General features: G+C 46.5%; 1 long non-coding RNA gene across 1 annotated transcript in view; it reads right to left on the reverse strand.

Annotated features, from left to right (window-relative positions):
• The window catches only part of LOC116857387, a 55,615-nt gene extending 39,424 nt beyond the window's left edge, over positions 1 to 16,191 (reverse strand). Inside the window, exons 1-2 of the long non-coding RNA XR_004380748.1 lie at positions 16,127 to 16,191; positions 14,280 to 14,315 (exon numbers count right to left, since the gene is read on the reverse strand). This is a non-coding gene — a long non-coding RNA (uncharacterized LOC116857387). The remainder of the gene's footprint in view (positions 1 to 14,279; positions 14,316 to 16,126) is intronic.
• Between the last annotated feature and the right edge of the window lie 1,672 nt (positions 16,192 to 17,863).

Raw genomic sequence — 17,863 nt, forward strand, 5'->3', positions numbered from 1 at the left:
TATATGTGCACACCCGTGTGCTTGTGTATTTCCATGTGTACACCCACATACACGACTATTCCTTTGCATACTCCCATCTGCGCTGTCATGCATGTGCCTGTGTGCGCATTTAAATGTTCACAGTAAGCAGGAGCCCTTGCGTTGCATGTGTAGGCATGAACACGTTTATACCTGTGTGTTCTGATAACAACCATGCTTCTGTGTGTACATGTGTGTGACTCTGGGATCAGGAAAACACCAGTGAGTACATGTTGAAAACACATGTATCTAATCATGAATGAATCTCTATGTTGCAGTGTTTGGGTGAAAGCCTCGGGGTCTGCAGAGCGGTAAAAACACATCTACCAATGTCTGTGTCTGGGTGACTCTGTGCACTGATGGGCATGTATGCACTCGTGCAAACTCCTGTGTGTCTGTGAAGGTTCGTGTGCATAAATGTCGGGGGGGGTGGCTGAGAGCGTGTCTAGGTTTCATGAGCCTCCAGAGGCATCGATGTTTCTTTGTATGTGTATATGTGTGTGCATCTGTGCCTCTCCGAGGCTGTGAATCAGTAAATAGAACCTCTGGGTGCTAGCCAGGTCAGCATACATGTCTCTGCCTGCTTCTCTGGGTCCATGTGATTGTGGATTATGTATGTACGACTCTGTGTGGCTCTGTGCCTACATAGAGAACTGTGGGCATTCACATGTATCCGTGTGTGTGCATTTATGTATCTGTGTACACGTGAGATGACCCCTGTCGAGTCTCGGAGTTTTATGTTCATACTTGTGTAAACCTATGTCTCTGGACACATCTGCAGGTCCGGGTCAGTGGGAACATCTCTGGCATTGTGTGTGTGTGTGTGTGTTTTCTAGTGTATACTTATCTACGATGAATATATGTGTGTAGTTGTGAGCACTTTCTTCCAGAAAGACTTTTCTGGTTGTTTCCCCACCTGCTTTTCTATGATACAGCCAGCAGAAGAGGCTCAAGATTTTCTTCCTACTCTTGGGGTAACCAAGAAAATAAACATTAAAATATGGACTCCTTCGGAAAATGTTGCTGACTGAAGACAGTAACTATGGTCTAATGACACAGAGGCTTTTTATAATCTGAAGACAAAAAGCAGGCAGCACAGATGTGCACTCAAATCCCACTGCCACTGCAGACATTTCTGTCAGAGACTCTGGCCTGCCGCTACCTTCCTTCTCCCCTCTGGCCCCAGCCGGAGCCCACGTGCTGCCCCCTGGCTGCCCACAGCCCACGTGGTGTGGCCTCCACCCCACCTTCCGCTTCCCCAGGCTTGTCTATTACAAAGGGCCCCGAAGTTATGACTCCTACTTTCTTCCTCATTCTCCTTTGCTTTGACTAGCAATTCAGATTAAGATATCTGGTGTTACTTAATCCCTAGCACAGCCTAGGAGGCAGGAACCAGGGTCATCCCCTGGCTACAAGGGAAGGCCAATGATCATTCTGTAGGTCATATGGCCAACAGGTGGCAGAGGCAGAATTCAAAACCAGGCCTGATGGACACCAAACCCATATTCCTTCAGCTCAACCACTGACCATTTCCACTACCGAATGTGCCCAGGTCCCAGGGACCATAAAACGGGCACACCTGCCTCCAAAGACCGTGTTCTAAACCTTGATTCTTGATGTGATCTCATTTAATTCTTGGAATGACAAAAGAAGTACTCTGTCCATGTTTACGTGTGAGTATACAGGCTCAAAGAAGTGAAGTCACTTGCCAGAGCTCTGTGTGAGCACGTGGGTCCTCTGTTCATACCCTGTGGAGCAGCACGTTGTTGGGGCCAAAAGTGACAGAGTATGTGCCTCATGAAGTAAAGCCGAATGTTCTGGTGTCACCATACCTATTTTGCTGTCTTTCTTGGTGTGTGAGGCCTCCTGAATATTGTATAGTAGGTCTAGGTATTATTAGGGGTGTCTGTGAAGTTTGGGGCAAGTCTGGGCATCTGGGGTGAACACGTGTGTCGTGGATTGTGTGTCTGCGCATGGCTCTTCTCCGGGTTGTATGAGTGTCTGAGGACTGCGGGGCAGGTCGGAGGGTTCCGGGCTAGTTTCTGGCTTAGGTGGCACATCTCTCTGTAGAGCTGTGAGGCTAGATGTCATGTGGTGAAATGCGCCATGGCTTAGGTGTCTGGTTGTATAGCCAGTCTCTGTGCTATGGTGTAAGTCTAGGTGTGGGCGAAGTCCAGGGGGGGTAAGGTGAGACTGAGTGCGGTGGAGAAAATCTGTTACAGGGACATCTGTTTCTGCTGTGGATGGATGTTACATCTTTGGTGGGGGGATAAGTCTCAAGTTGTAGGGTGGGTCTGTCTGAAGGAATGTGGGTCCAGGTGTGGCGTGAGTGTGTGGGTTTTCTGAAGTATTAGTAAATTGTCGGTCCCGTGACTTTCTTGTCATGTCAGTCAGTGACTAGTATGATTCATGTGTGCACTGCGAGGCTGTGCTCAGTGCACATTATGGGAGGCATAGCAAGGGGAGACAAGGTGAAGCGGTGGATTGTGGGTTGTCTCTATGAATTACGGGTCCTGTGAGTCTTGAGCATCTGATTTGGAGTAAGTCCACTTTGTGGGAGTGATGCTGGGTGTTCTGAATTTCACGGCTGTGATTTTTTCGGGTACACTACAAGGAAAGTCTGGGGATTGTGCAACATGTCCTTTCACTGCAGGGCATGTCTAGGGGTTGTGGTATAGACATCGCAGTCTGTACATTGTGAGATATATCTTGGAGTAACGGGGTTAGACTATGTGTCATGGGTTGAATCTAGAGATTCATTGCAAGTTGTTTTGACATAGGGCCAGTCTTTGCATTGTAGGGTGTGTCTGTGCCTTATGAGGAACCTATATGGGTTTTTTTTAAGCAGGGGGAGCCTCTCAGGTATGGGGTTGTGTCTGGACATGGTATGGCATTTCTAGAGGTTGTGGTCCAATGCTGAGTATTGTGGGGCGAATGTGTATAAAACAGGCTGACTGCAAATGTGGTGTTGGGTGTGTTCTGGGGTTGTAAAGAGAGGATGGGTTGTTAGGGGCAAGTCTGGTTGTGGGGGAGCTTTTGTTTGTGCCGAGGGACTAGTCTTTGTGCTGTAGGGCACATCTGCTTTATGATGTATTTCTGTGCGTGATGGGGTATGCCTGTGTGTAATTGAGTGTGTCTTGAATTGGAGATCTTAGTGTTGGGTGATGATTCATTTCGTAGGGTGAGTTTGTGCGGTGGGGCATGCCTATGTATCATGGGGTGTGTCTCTCAGTGGTGTGGGGCGAGTCTGCATTTTGTAAAGCTTATCTGTAGCACTGTGGGCCATGTATTGATTTTGTGGGATGACGTGAGGTTGTGATGAGATTTTGTGTGTGTAGGAGAATCTGAGTGCTATGGGGCACATCAGTTCATTGTGGGGAAAACCTGGTCTGGGTTGAGTTTGGATCCTGTGATTTGATTCTAGATGTCTGGGAGTGAAATTGCATTTGGGACACAGTCTGAGCATGATGTGGCCATTGTGGGACTGTGGGGAGTGTCTGTATTTTCCAGGTATTTTGTACATTGTAGGATGCATCTTTTTATTGGAGGCTTTGCCAAGGTGTTGTGGGGGTATGTGCACCACAGACCTAGTGTCTAGGTTGCGGATCAAGGGTGCCTTGTGGAGCAAGGCTGTGTGGTAAAGCTGGTGAGGAGTAAAACTGTAATATGTCTTCATCCTGTAAGGCAAGTCCTGGGCAATTCTGTGCTTGGGGATACATGTTTTGCTTTCTGGGGTATTTGTCTTGTGGAGTGACTATGTGTGTGTGTATGTTGGGGTGAATATGTACATCAGAATGCAATTTTGCATTTGTAGGAGAAACCTATGTGTTATAGGGTACATCTGTCCACAGCAAGTTAGCTGGATCAATGTACTGTGGAGCTATTTTGTGCCTTACGTGTAGAACATGTCTTAGTGTTGTATGGCAAGACTGAATTTGGGGGTGTGCCTGGAGGCACGCAGTCTATTCTTACCACAGCGGGGTAAGTTTATGTTGTAGACTGAGGCTGTGCATTCTAGGAGAAATTTTGTGTTGTGGGACTTACCCGTGCATTATGGGGGAAGTCTGGGCATTGTAAGTTCATTGTAGGTATTGTGAGGCATTTCCACGTAGTGTGGTACAAAACTGAGTTTTGAGGCAAATCTCGGTGTTATGGTAATATTGGATGCCCACGGAGTAAATCTTGGTATTTTTTGGAGGATTTCTGCATTGTGAGGTAAATTTGCATTGTGAGGTAAATTTGTGATAGGACTCCATGGGCTGTGGTAGGAGTCTTACACCACGGAGCATGGGTGACATCATAAGTTGGTCTAAGAATTGAGGGGTGCGTGTGGGAGCTGTGGGAGAGTCTGGGAACCATGAGGCTCACAGGCATGCTGTGGAGGGTTTCTTGGTGCTGTGGTGCATGTCTGTGTGTTTGGGCACCTATCTGGCGGTTGTGGTATATGATGGGCTAATTATTTGCTTTGTGGTTGAGTCTCTGCATTGTGGGATAACACCACATAGGGGTAAAGTCTGCACACTATAGGATGAATTTGGAAGCTGCATAAATTTCTATGCATTTGTGGGACAAGTCTGTTTCTTTGGTATGTTTTAGAGCTCCTGGACAAGGATGCTGGTGGGGGTTGGGGCTGAGTCCAGGCATCTGAGGATGCCACTGATGTTGTGGAGGAGTCCGCTGATTATGGAATGTATGTTTTGAGAAATGTTTGCAAGTTGTTATGTAATACTGTGTTTCGCAGGGGGGGCGGGGGGCGGCAGTCCCTATCTTGTGCGGTGTTTCTGTGTATGACAGGACGTACGCTGTGGGAGAAGCTGTCCATTCTGGAACAAGTGTGTGTTTTCATGCAATTTGAGATCCTATGGGTGGACATTATGGGGAAAGCTCTGCAGTGTTATTGGATTCTGTGCACCGTTTGGGTGGATCTACGCTGTGACTGTTGTCTGTACATTGTATTGTGTGTCTGGGCATTGTGAGACGGATGTGAGCTGTCCGTTGGTTCTAAGCAAGGGCAAATCTATGTGCTATGCTGTGTTTGATGCGAGTGGGTGTGTGTATTTTGGGCTAAGTATGCATGTTTGGCACAAATTTGGAAACTGTGTGGTAAGTGTGTGGCGGGGGAGACTTTGTTCTCTGGGGAAGGTGTGTGCGTTGTTGGTTATGGTTGTACATTAAAATGCGGTTCTGCACGTTGGGCGGCAACTCAAACCTTGGAAGCAGAGTTGGAATGCTGTGGCTCCTTTTTACTCACTGCAGGTCAACCATGGGCTTGGTGAGGGTGTTTCCACGGGGGCATAGTTTTATATTTTAATATGGTTTGGCAGCTAATTTTAGAGTCTTTGTGTCATATTGTGAGTTTGAAACTCTGTGGGTCAAATCTGTGGAAGTTCGGGTTTTGGTGCAAGTTTGGGATTTGTCAAGTTAGCGTGCTGTGGGGCAAAAGTGTGTTAGGCTGATCTGTATCTTGAATCGTGAGCAGGTGTGCTGTGATGTGATCCTACGTGTTGCATGAGAAGTCTGTATCCGGGGCCACATCTCTGCATTGTAGGGTATGTCTACGTATTGTAGTGTATGTGTGTACAGTGCTTGGGCAAGTGGGGTAACTGCATTCATTGTGCGGTTGTTCAATATATTGCGGGATGGATTGTGTCTTGTTGGAAGAGGAGCTTGAGTTTTGTCACTGACCCCAAGAGTGTTTGGGATCCATCTTCTGCTGAAGGATGTGTATGTGTATATTTTGTATCAACTCTGAGCATTGTGTGTCATGAGTTGATCCTACACAATGCATGGTGAATACGTACACTCCAGGGTGGCTTTGTGTGCTTTGATCTGGGTCTGTGAGTGGTGGGCAGTCTTGCCTTCTACCTAGGAATTGAAAAGTATGTCTGCGCAGCCATGTCATGGAAGAGATGCATGACGGGGCATGTTTCTGCACTGTATGAAAACCCTTGGGACATGGGATACGTTTCCCCACTGTGACTTGTCACTGTGCGTTGCAGGGGCGTGCCAGTCTGAGCTGTGCATTTGTGTCCGTGATTTGGGTTTTTTGCAAATCCGTATGCTGCACGATGAGCTAGTCATTGGCAGGGCTAGGAAGTCTGTGTAACGGGCTGTGGAAGCACATGTCAGGGTGTGTCTTTGTCCAACAAGACAGCTCTATGGGCTCTGTTGCCCCTATCTTCCCTGGAAACCAGGTGTTTGCGTGGCCGGGTGAGGGTGTGTTGTGAGGCACGTCTGCACCCCGTTGCGCTGCTAAGGGCTTTGGGGGCAAGTCTGCGTGCTGCATGTCTGTGTGTTAATGTTATAGTGTTCTGGGTACTGTGGAACGAATCTGGGTGTTATGGGGTGATTTGGGGGGTTGCGACACATGTGTGTGCACTTTAAGATAGGCCTTTGTGTCCGGGGAGAAGTCTAGGGTTGTGATATTAGAGCAAAGCAAGTAGGACGGACCTGTGCTGCATGGCATGGGTCTGCGCATTGTGGTTTAAATGTCCTGTGAGGCGTGTTTTTGTTGCAGACGTGGTGGTCTGACATCTGTCTGGATAGCAGGGCTCGTCTACGTGTTGTATGGTGTGTCCAGGTGTGGGCAGGCAAGTCGGTGAGTTGAGGGGCGTATCTATGTGGTAGAGAAGCTGGGGCGGGGAGAATGCTTCGCAGTGAGCCTGGGTGTTGTGGTTCTAGTGTTTTCATCGTGGAGTGACTGCACAGGTTGTGGAGCGAGCCGGCTGTGTAGAGCGAGTCTGTGCATTGTGATTCCAACCTCTGCACGGAGAGTCGGTGTTGCACAGCACGCCGGTCCTTATGGGGCAGACTTATGTGCCGTGGGGTTTATGTGGACTTTGATGCGGTTTATGCGTGGCTCTGTGGTGCATGAGTGTGCTGTGTAAGGACTATGTGCATGGTGTGGCGGTGTGGGCTTTGTGCGGCATGCCTTGGCATTATGTTCCCATTCTGTGCATGATGGGGCGAGCCTCTATGTTGTGGGGCAAGTCTGTGGACGGCGATCTGTGAGCAGTGAGTTGACTCTGAATGTTCCGATGTGAGCGCGGGTCGTGCAGGCAGACATCTGCATTGTGGGAGACATCAGTGCATTACGGAACGTGTTTGCAGACGGTGGGACGAGTCTGTGGTTATGGGTTGTTTTTGAGTTCTATGGGTCCTGCGTATCTTTTGGGGGACTGTGTGGAGACAACCGAAGGTGTCTGGGGCCTTTGCATCGTGATGTGACTGCTTCCTAGGGGTTGTGCGGGCCGGAGCGCACAGTGGGACAAGAGGGCACGCTGGGAGGCCACTCGCTGCTGTGTGGGAGGAGTCCGCACTGTGACGCTGGGTCTGAGGAGTGGAGGGCATGTCGAGGTATTGTGTGGCGGCTGTGTGTGTTAGAGAGCTTTCCGTTTGTTGAGGGACGAGTCTTGGTATTGAGAAGTGAAGGTGTTTACTGGAGCCTGTGTGTGGGTTACGTGCCTAATACAGGCATCGCAGGGTGTATCTGCTTTGTCGTCCGATTCTGCACATGGAAGATCTGTCTGTGGGGAACGGGGCTATCCATGTCCTGAGGCACAAGCCGGCGTGTTGCGGAGCAAGTCTGAGTCCTGTGGAAAGATAATCTGCGTTATGGGGTGAGTCTGAGCATGGGGAGCAATTCGGGGTATACAGGGTTTTGACAGGGATGGCGTGATACAACCCTGTGTGTTGGAAAAGTCTATGCATCGTGGATTGTTTCTAGGGATTTTAAAGTGAGTTCTTTACGTTGTAGGTGCAGTGTATTCTGTGGTATGTGTATTGTAGAGCCTATATATAGGTCTATGTATATACACATACACATATATTCACGTACGCACGCGAGGGCGCATTCGGCTGATGAGTCTTCACATGGCTAAGTGGTCTGTACCTCGGGTATGCATATGCACTGCGCTGTGTGTCTAGGTGTTGTGTGATGCGTCGGTGTTTCGCAGACTCCACGTGGAAGCTGCTTCTGGGCGTTGTGGCCTAAGTGCAGTCATCACGGGAACTGTGAGCAGAGCGCGGAGAGAGTGGGAGCTGTGGCGTGGTTCTAGGCTTTATGGGGGTATACTCCATGTGTCATGGGGTTGCTTCTAATGATTCTAGATTAAGTCTTACCATCATAGTCCAGGTCCTTGTGTAGGAGAAAGAACAACAGTAACAGCAACAACAAGATCAACTAACATCCATAACACTAAGGCTGTGCCAGGCACGGTTCTAAACACTGCAGAGGGGTTCACTCATTTATTCCTCTTAACAACCCTGCTAAGTAGGTACCATTATTATTCCAATTTCTACCTGAGAAAAATAAGGCACAGAGAGGTTAAGAAACTTTTCCAAAGTCACACAGTTAGTAAACGATACATGTAGGATTGGAACCCGGTCAGTCTGAATCCTAAGTGGAAGTTTTTAACCCCAATCTATACCGCCCCTTCGTTTGGGGGTGTGCCGTGTTTACGGAATGTCTCTGGGTCTTGTGGAGTATGTCTAGCTGTGGTGGCAGGTCCTGGGTTACAGAACGGCCAGGGATTATAAAATTAATCCAAGTAATGTGGGGCTTCTGTGTGAATTGTGCAACGGGTTTCGTTGAGAGGGCATTCTTTCACATCGTTAGGATGTTGAAGGGTTAACGTCTGCCCTATTCTGAAAGTGTGCTTACTCGTGAGTCTAGTCCCTGGATCACGGCGTGGGTCTGTGCCTTGAGGAGTGAGTCTGGGTGTTGGTGCTCAAGTCTGCTTTATGGGGGAGGTTTGTATGGGACGATGCACTTCTGTGAGTCATGGGGCAACCATGTGTGCTGCGGGAAATGTGTCTATGTTGTCGGGGTCTCCAGGAATTCTGGGGCTCACTGTTACATGGTGGGGGGGCGGTCTGTGCCCTGGAGAGTGCCTCTGTGTGTTGTAATGTGTGTGTGCACATGCACACACGTGCATGGGTGTGTTCTCGTGGAATGCGTCTATGCCTTTTGGGCCTGTGCTCATGGGAAGTGTCTTTGTGTTGTGGCTGAGGGGGATGAGTTTGTGCATTGTGGAGCGACGGTGTGTGTTACGTGATGGTGAGCACCGTGAGGCTTCTCTGTACATACTGAAGAAACGCTAGGTGTCTTGGGCTATGCAACCTGTATCATGGGATGTTCTCAGGATTCGTGAGGCAAGCGTTAGTTTATAGGAAAGGCCTTACGTTGTGGGTTTAGTCTGTGTGTTATAACATAACTCCAGGCATCATATGGGGTCTATGTGTACACACTGAGCTGTTCCGGAGCAAATCTGTGTCCTGTAGAGCCTGTCTAGGTGTTCTGGATGAGTCTGTGCGTGATGAGTCTGCACCATGGGGAACCCGTGCACTGCTGGCTGAGTGTGTGTGTTGCAGGAAGAGTCTTAGAATCACGGCACAAGTATTGTCAATGTAGGAGCTGTTTGTGTGTCAACAGAAGATAGATCCACACATTATAAAAAAAATCGGAGTATGTGTGGGGGGGGTGTTGGCATGATATAGAGCACATCACTGAGTTGCAGGGAGCATGCATGCATGTTTGTGTGCGTGTTGTGTTGTGTTGTGCTGTGGGTCTGTGCCTTGTACGGTGAGGCTGGGGGTCGTGCGTCTAAACACTGCGGAATGAGTCTGTGTATCATGGAGCGAGCCTGTGCACTGTAGAGCAAATTTCTTGATTGTGCTACAGCTCTGTCTCGTGTGAGCGGCACCGGTTTAGGGCTCTGTGTTCTGTGGGGTGTGGGGGGTTGCGGTGCTATAGACTATCTGCACCTGTCCTAGGGCCAATCTATGTATCACGTGGTGAGCCTTTGTGTTGTCAGGTTCTAGGTATTTGGGGTTAACGGTACTAGTGGCTAGTCACTCCCTTCGGAGTAGGCCCTGCTGTTACCTTTGTTTTACAGAGGAGCAAACTGAAGAACAGAGAAACGTACTTACCCCGGGTGATACGCTTAGAAAAGGGTAGAACCTGGATCCTAACCCAGGTAGTCTGGGTCCAGAGGCCTTGCTCTTAACCACTACACAAGCTGTGTCTCTGTCGCAGGCCCGAGTTGTAGCTCAATGATACAGGAAAGTTGGTCTGTAGACTACGATGGAAATATTTGCATTGCGGGGGTCATATGTGTGTCGTGTGTCTGTCCGTGTGCTGCGGAGTGTTTATGGGAACGGTCGGTCTTCCGTTTTGGAGTAAGTCCATGCTACGATGCCAGGCTGTGTGCCGCAGAAGAAAGCTGCGTCTCCAGAGTGAGTGTGAGTAGGGCGTGGGGCCGGTCTCGGCCGTGAAGGGTGGCGGGCCTGCACACTCGGGGGGGGAGTGTCCGCGCTCAGCGGTGCTTGTGTGTGTTGCAGGGCAAGTGTGTACACGGACGGGGGGATGTGTGCGTTCTGATGGAGCGCGGGGCACGGCTGGGCACACTTGTGTACGGGCAGCGGCGTAGTGAGCGGTGAAATGGGTCCCCGGGCTTTGAGGCAGCTCTGGGCGTTGTAGAGCCAACGGCTGCCCGTGCCCGGGGCGTGTGCTCTCGGGGCGGAGCCTCCCAAAGGAGTGTGGTTTTTGTGAGGCGAATCTGTGTGGCAAGTGTGTGTGACACACTGACGTGCACCCGAGGGGTTGGAGCGCCGTGCTGGGGAATGTGTTTGGGTGACACATCTGCGTTGTGAAATGAACGAGGGGAGCCTGGATCGTGCCCGTGACTGGCCCCGCGGGGGGACGTGTGTGTGCCCGGAGGGCGGGAGCTGGACACTCTGGCGACAGCTTAGGTGCTGTTGCGGTCTGAGCGTGTCTGTCCTAGACCCAGTCTGTCCCTTGCGGGGCCAGTGTGTGCTGGGGCACAGTGCTGCACCCCGTGGGGGGCTTGTCAAAGGAATCGGGGGTGAGTGTCCGCATGGGGGAGGCTGAGATGCAGCAGAGCAAGGGAGCCCGCCCCGGGATGAGCATTTGCATCGTGTGGGGGCGGCATGGGTTGTGATATGACCCGGTGCACTGCGGGATGAGGTTGGGTGTGGTGGCCCAATCCTGCGTGCCCCTGGGGGATACAGGTGTGGTAGGACACACCACTGCACCTCTGGGATGTGGGGGGAGCTTGTCTGAGGGCTGTGGGTTTAATCTGTGTGCCATGGTAAGTCTTCAGGCTGTGGGGAGAGTCTATGTTCTTAGGGGCATGTCCTTGTGTTGTGGGACAAGTCTGTGTCTTGGGGAGAGGCTGTGCACCCTGGGGCCAGTCGGCCTGAAGTGGGGAGGGCCTGGGTCCCATGGAGAAAGTCTGTGGGGTGAGTTTATACTCTGTAGGGGATGTCTGTGTGCTGTGGGGCATCTCAGTTTGTAGGGCAGACTGTGTTCTATGGGAACAATCTTTTGGCTGTGGGGAGAATCTCTGTGTTGTGGGAAGACTCTCTGTGCCATGGGTTTAGTTTGCATCTTATGGGGTGAGTCCGTGTGATTTGGGTAGTGTCTGTACACCATGGAACAAGTTTGGGTCTTTTTGGGATGGCCTATGTCCTGTGGTGTTTGTCTATGTGCCACAAAGCAAGTCTGTCTGGTGTGGGACACTGTGTCCCTCGGTGTGGGTCTCCAAGCTGGGCCAGGAACTGTGTTCTGGGGGAAAGTCTGTGTTCTGTGGACAGTCCATGTGCTCTAGAGTGCATCTCTGTGTCATGGGTTAAGGCTGTGTGCCTTGCGGGGGGGGCGGTTGTATCTGTGTGCTCTAGGGAGTGTCTTCGGGATGTGACCTGTGCCCTGGGGAGAATCTTGGCCATTGGTTTAGTCAGTGGGACACTGGGAGAAATCTGTGTGCCGTGGGGAGAATCTGTGTGCCATGGGCATCCATAAGCCATGGGCAGAGACCATGTTCTCTGGTGAGGTCTGTACCCTGCAGGGCCTGTGTCCTGTGGAGTGAGTCTATATTTGCTAGAGAGACTGTCCTAGGTGAAGGGCCTCTGTGATATGGGGACAGTCTGTGATATCGGGGATTGTGCATGTGTCATGGATACAGTCTTTATGGAAGAGTGAGTCTGTGTCACGTGCGGTAGATCCATGTCCCTTCAGTGAGACTTTTTGCCTTGTGGAGAATGTGTGTGCCTTTAGGTAAATCTGAGTGATATGGGGGATGCCTGTGTACTATGGGGCAAGGTTTTCTGCTGTGGTGCTTGTCCGTGTGTCATGGGAAGAGCCTGTGTGCTGCAAGGTTAAGAGAGAGAGAGAGAGAGAGAGAGAGTGTGTGTGTGTGTGTATTTGCCCAGTGGACAGAGAGAGAGAGAGAGAGAGAGAGAGTGTGTGTGTGTGTGTGTGTGTGTGTGTGTATTTGCCCAGTGGACAATAGAGGGTAAGTTTGTACATTGCAGGGCAAGTCTGTTTCAGGGCAAATTCTCCTTTAATATCTACAAATGATACCAACACTTACACTACAGTTACTATGTAACAGACACTGTTCTAAAGGTGCTATTATTAATCTCCATTTTATATCTGAGAAAATGGAAGCACTATGTACTATGGTCACACAACTACCAAGAGGCAGAGGTCTGAAACCAGGCAGTTTGTTTCCTGTGTCCACACTATCATGAATCTCCTTAGGGTTCCGGGGGCATCAATGGCCTCAAACACTGGGAATACTTCGTGGTCACTGCTGGATATATTGAGAGAAGGGAACGTGGAAGAAAAGGGAGTAGCTCAAAGCCTTCCAAGTATTAAAAAAATAACGCAATGCTCTATATAAGATAACGATGGCAGTCTAGCCCAGAAAAACTGACATCATGACTGCAGAAGAGCGCCTCCAGTGACGTGGGCCCCCACCACAGTCCCCCCCCACCTCGCTGACACAGCCACATTCTGCCACTGCAGAGGAGCAAATGCGCATGCCCTGGAGAGCTGCTGTTGCCAGGGAAACCAGCCTCCAGTCACAAACAAATCACAGCCTAAATGTGCAAGTCAAGAAATGACTGGGACTCTGGCTGTGAGCCAAATGAGCCCCTAATAAGGGCAGGCAAGGCACCCTCCCACCCAATGCCCCCAATTTTTCTTCCTGAATCAGGAAAGGCTAGAGGCCAGAGTCAGGAAGACAACAGAGAAAGAAGGCTGTGTTGAGAGCGGGAATGGGGGTGGGAGGGCCAACAGTGGGTAGCAGGTGATTTCAATAATCAAAGATTTCTGTAAGCAACATTTAACTCTTCTCCCACTGAGTCTGTGTTTCATGCTGGAGCCTTCTGCCTACAGTGAAAAGAAGTGAACCACTGGGGGTGTGTCTACCTACAAGAGATGGTGGCAGTGATGGCATGGATTGGACTCATCCTACCTTCTTTAAATCCCTAGATCGGACTACTGCCAGCAACAGGCTGGCAAACATTATTTATTTCTGCTCCTCACACATCTCTTACATTTCCTTCTTATACCATTCTAGAAAATTCCGGAAACTAAGACCAGACAGCTTTAATTCTCCGAGAACCTAAGGAGTAGAAAAAAAGGTTGAAGAAGGAATCATAGGAGTAACATTAACTAACCCTGGGGGTAAGTTTTGAACAATTAGAATGCCAGCTGTGTCCAAGAGGAATAGCACATCTGGAACAGTGGTTTTCGATATTCAGATTCCTCGATTTTAATTTGTGAAAAACATCCGATAAAAATACAATTTTGGAAAATTTTAAATTTATAAATCCTGTTTGAAAACCACTGCCCTAAACCACATGTGCCTAGAATCCTTGAAAGGCATGAACACGAACATGATGTTTTAGAAAGCTGCCAGAAGCTGCAAGAAGGTAGGAGTGCTATTGTGGAATGTTACCATCTCGGGTAGAAAGAAAATGGCCAACCTGTGGACACTATACCCTAGCTAAAGGGAGAGCAGTTGTTGCCATTTCATATCAGTGGAAGAAGGTTGAATTATTCAATAAATGATGTTGAAACAATTGGTGACCTATTTGGAAAAAAAACAAAATTAGATCCTACTTCATATTCATACCACATACCAAAATGAATTCCAGATGAATTAGAGTTAATTGTAAAAAAAGAAAAAATGAAGCAATGAAATAACTAGAAAAAATACAAGTCAATATACTCATTAAAGGAAAGAAATAAATCATAAAATCAAAAATAGATTGCTACGGATATCTAAAAATATAAAACTGTAACATGTTAAAAAAAAAACCAGCATAAATGATACAAAATCAATAGGCAAACAACAACTGGGAAATAATGTTTTTACCACATATGATAAACTAATTAGGTGATGATGTATAAGGTGGTGGAGAAGGAGGAGAAATCTTAAACTGGTTCATACCATTTGATCCAGAAATTCCACGTCTACGAATTTATCCTAGGGGAAAAAAAAAAACAGAAAAGCACACAGAGGTTTATATGGAAAGATATTCCTTAAATTGTAACAGCAAAGACTGCACATATAAACGTTCAGTAAGTGGACATTTAGTGGGACACCTCTATGATCAGAAATTATGCATCCGCGAAACACTGACTTCTTGTGGAATGTTTAAAAATATGAGGAATTATTTTCAATATAATGTTGAATGATTATTCAAATAAGTCGAAAACTATATATATATATATATACGTCATATATGTAGTTATATTTATGTATATATGTAATTTTCATTTTGTATATAAGTATATATCTCTGGCATTTCTTTGCATGTATTCAGGAAAGAGGGACAGAGTAATTTTTCCAAATTTTAAACAATTAATGTGTGATTTTTTTATGATAAAGGGGAAAGATACCATTCTTAAGAAGCTACTTTAACAAGGGCTATAAAAGCAGTGGGAGCACAGAGAAGAAAGTCTAGGAATAAAAACAGGAAAAACAAAGCCTGACTGCACTGATTTACCAGTGGAGGAGCCAGCAGTGCGGACTACATGAAGATTACAGCATCATTACAGAATTTCTTATACAAGATGGACTCCTGGAAAATTTTCTTCACTACACCAGAGAATAGTCACATGTCCCTGGATGCGTCAGTCCTTCTCTTTGCCGCAGTGCTCAGTTCAATGCCCCCCTCCCTTTGCCTTTAACACGCTCTCCCCCCCCACCCCACCCCCTGCAAAACATGCCACCCGCAGACATTTTTGGCTTGGAAAAATGGCCCATCTTGAGAGCTTTCATTTAAGCGTTTCCTTCTTATTTTCCCTTCTTGGTTGCTGTTTGTCATCTAACTCAAAAATCTACCTTTTTTTCCACCTTCCCCTTGAAGGGACCAACAACCTAAATCTCAAAGAAATAAAAAGACCACCACTTCAGTTTTGTTTTGTTTTGTTTTCTTGCAGAAATGGATCTACTAATGCGATTTCCAGGTGAAAGGGGGCACAAAAGCTTACGCATTTTCAGGCACATTTCAGAAACAAACATAAAAGCTTTTCTGATAGGAATCTCTGTAATCGTTCTCAGAGCTCTTTTCAAATAAAGAAGCACTTGAGAATATTCTGCCTTTACTGTACAAATTGATGTCCATGAATACAAATCAATCATTTTCAAAATAAAGGCAGTCACAATATTCATTATTTCCTTTTCATGACTTCTCATCCTAAAACCAAATTTTAATCTTTCCCATTCAACACATGTTCATTTCTCCTTTGAAGCAATTAAACTGAACATTACAGGCTACCCTCCTCATTTTCTCTCCTGTACAGACATCCAGTCACATGATTTTCTTCATTTAAAAAAAATGAGGTATGCTATCCTTCCCATTGCAAAGTAACAGTTTTGTCATGCTCGCTCCATACGGGGACAGGAGCTCAGATCTGAGAACATCTTCAATCGTAACCCATTCTACCAAGTCTAATTCAAACACTGTAAGGCTGAGATACTGTTCCAAGTGCAATTTCTCATCTAGGTAACATCTTCGTCAAGTCATATGTTGGGAAATATCTTACCAGAATCACAAGGGGAGATTCCTCTATTTCCTTCTAGCAACTCATTTGCCATTTAAGAAACAAGCTTTGAACTAGTAAATGACCGGGGAATATTTAGAATGAAACTAACGCATCTTCCCAATACTGCTGATTAGAATCAGGAATTCCTACACAGTTCTGTATTATTCTTTTCCATCAAAACTTGTCACTTGCTTTGAAAAGCCCATTTGAGGGACCTATTTTACAAAAGATTTCTCAGCTACTTACCAGCTGCACACGCTCTGCTTCTCCACCAGCTCTGAGATTGTCGCACTGAAGGGGAGGGGGAAAGCGGCAGCCACTTGAAACTGAGCTGTGCTCTGAAGAAGGGATTAGCCCTATGGAAAGAAATGAAATGCCTTGGGATTACTCCCAAATTCCTCCAAAAACATAAAAATCATATTACAAGTTACATGCTAAAAAGTACATGTTCATCAAAGAAGAGATTTTAATAACAAAACCTCCAATCTAAAACCTACTTAAAGTGCTTTGGTTTTCAGAGGAACCCCTACAATGTCTTGGGCTTTTGGCTCTCCCGTCTCCTAGCAACAGTCTCATTAATATTTTTTTTCTGCAGTGGTCCTACTAGGCATCAGAAAACATTGACAAGGTCTAGTCTCTGGGAGCATTTTGTGGTTCAGTATGTGTTTTCCCCCAGGCAAATAATAAGGAGAGTCAGGCCTTAAATAACAAGTTCCCCAGAGGAAGATTTTGGATTGGAATGACAAATGACAGAGATTGTTATTCTGCCCTCCCTTGGTGCAACGCTGCCATTAGACCCTTGATCTAAAGATGGGCCTCAACAAAGGATGCCTAAATCCCTTCTGCAGTCCCCAAATTACACAGAGAAACTTGTGCCCTAAACCAGTGTTATTATCCACTATGCTCAGAAAAACTAAAAACCACACAGAATTCACCTGTGTCCTTAGCTCTGTCACCACGACCCCCACCCAACAGCATGGCTATTGGAGGTATATGGCATAAAAACAGTGGATGAACTACAAGCAGATCGAAACCCACTTATCTGTAAATATTAACATTAATATGACAGAATATTGACTATACATTAAGGAAATAAAAGCAGGTGATTAGACATTATGTACAATGCAATCACTTATAACTTACGTAGATAGGAATAAATGTATGCAAAAAAGTCTGGAAGGATACTACACCAAAATGTTAAGAGTGATTATGTCTGGGTTTTCTATGGATGGTAGAATTTGATGGGAGTTTAGATCATTTTTCTTTTTCATGATCTATTTAATAATTTTCCTGCAATTAACACATGTCCCTTAGGCTATTAAAAGAGAACCATGCCCAACAACGTGGATGTTCTTATTGCCACTGAACTGTACACTTAAAATAGTTACAACGTTAAATTTTATGTTATGTGTATTTTACCACAGCAAAAAAACAGCAAACCATTCATTCACTCCACAAAGATGTACTGAGTTTCACCACATTCAGTATACTATATGGTGGGCAGAGATTATACAAATGAATAAAACACAATCTGTTCCCTCTGAAAGCTCATAATCTAATGAATGACTACCCCAAAAACCTCTATTTGGGTTTTTATTATACATGACATGTAGAACAGCTGCCTTTAGAAATGGAGATATTTTATTAACATACTTTTTATATTTCATCAATTTTGGGTAACATTTATAATTAGGGTTGTTACATTGCTTGCCTAAAAAATACTGGACTTCCAGTGGGTAGAGGAAGTAAAGAAATACATATTAAATATTTTAATATGTTATTAAGTATTTTAATATGTAAATAAACATATATACACCTCTGTATATGTGTATAAAATTGTCATATTTTTTAAAGGATGGGAAGGGAAACTGTTCTAGATTAAAGAAGATTAAAGAGATATGACCTCCATAAAAAGTATGATGACCAAATGCACTGTGATCTTTGGTTAGATCGTGTATAGAAAATAAAACAGCTATAAAAGAC

This window comes from Lontra canadensis, unplaced genomic scaffold (genome assembly GCF_010015895.1).
Source record: "Lontra canadensis isolate GAN:19392208 unplaced genomic scaffold, GSC_riverotter_1.0 scaffold123, whole genome shotgun sequence".
NCBI lineage: Eukaryota > Metazoa > Chordata > Mammalia > Carnivora > Mustelidae > Lontra > Lontra canadensis.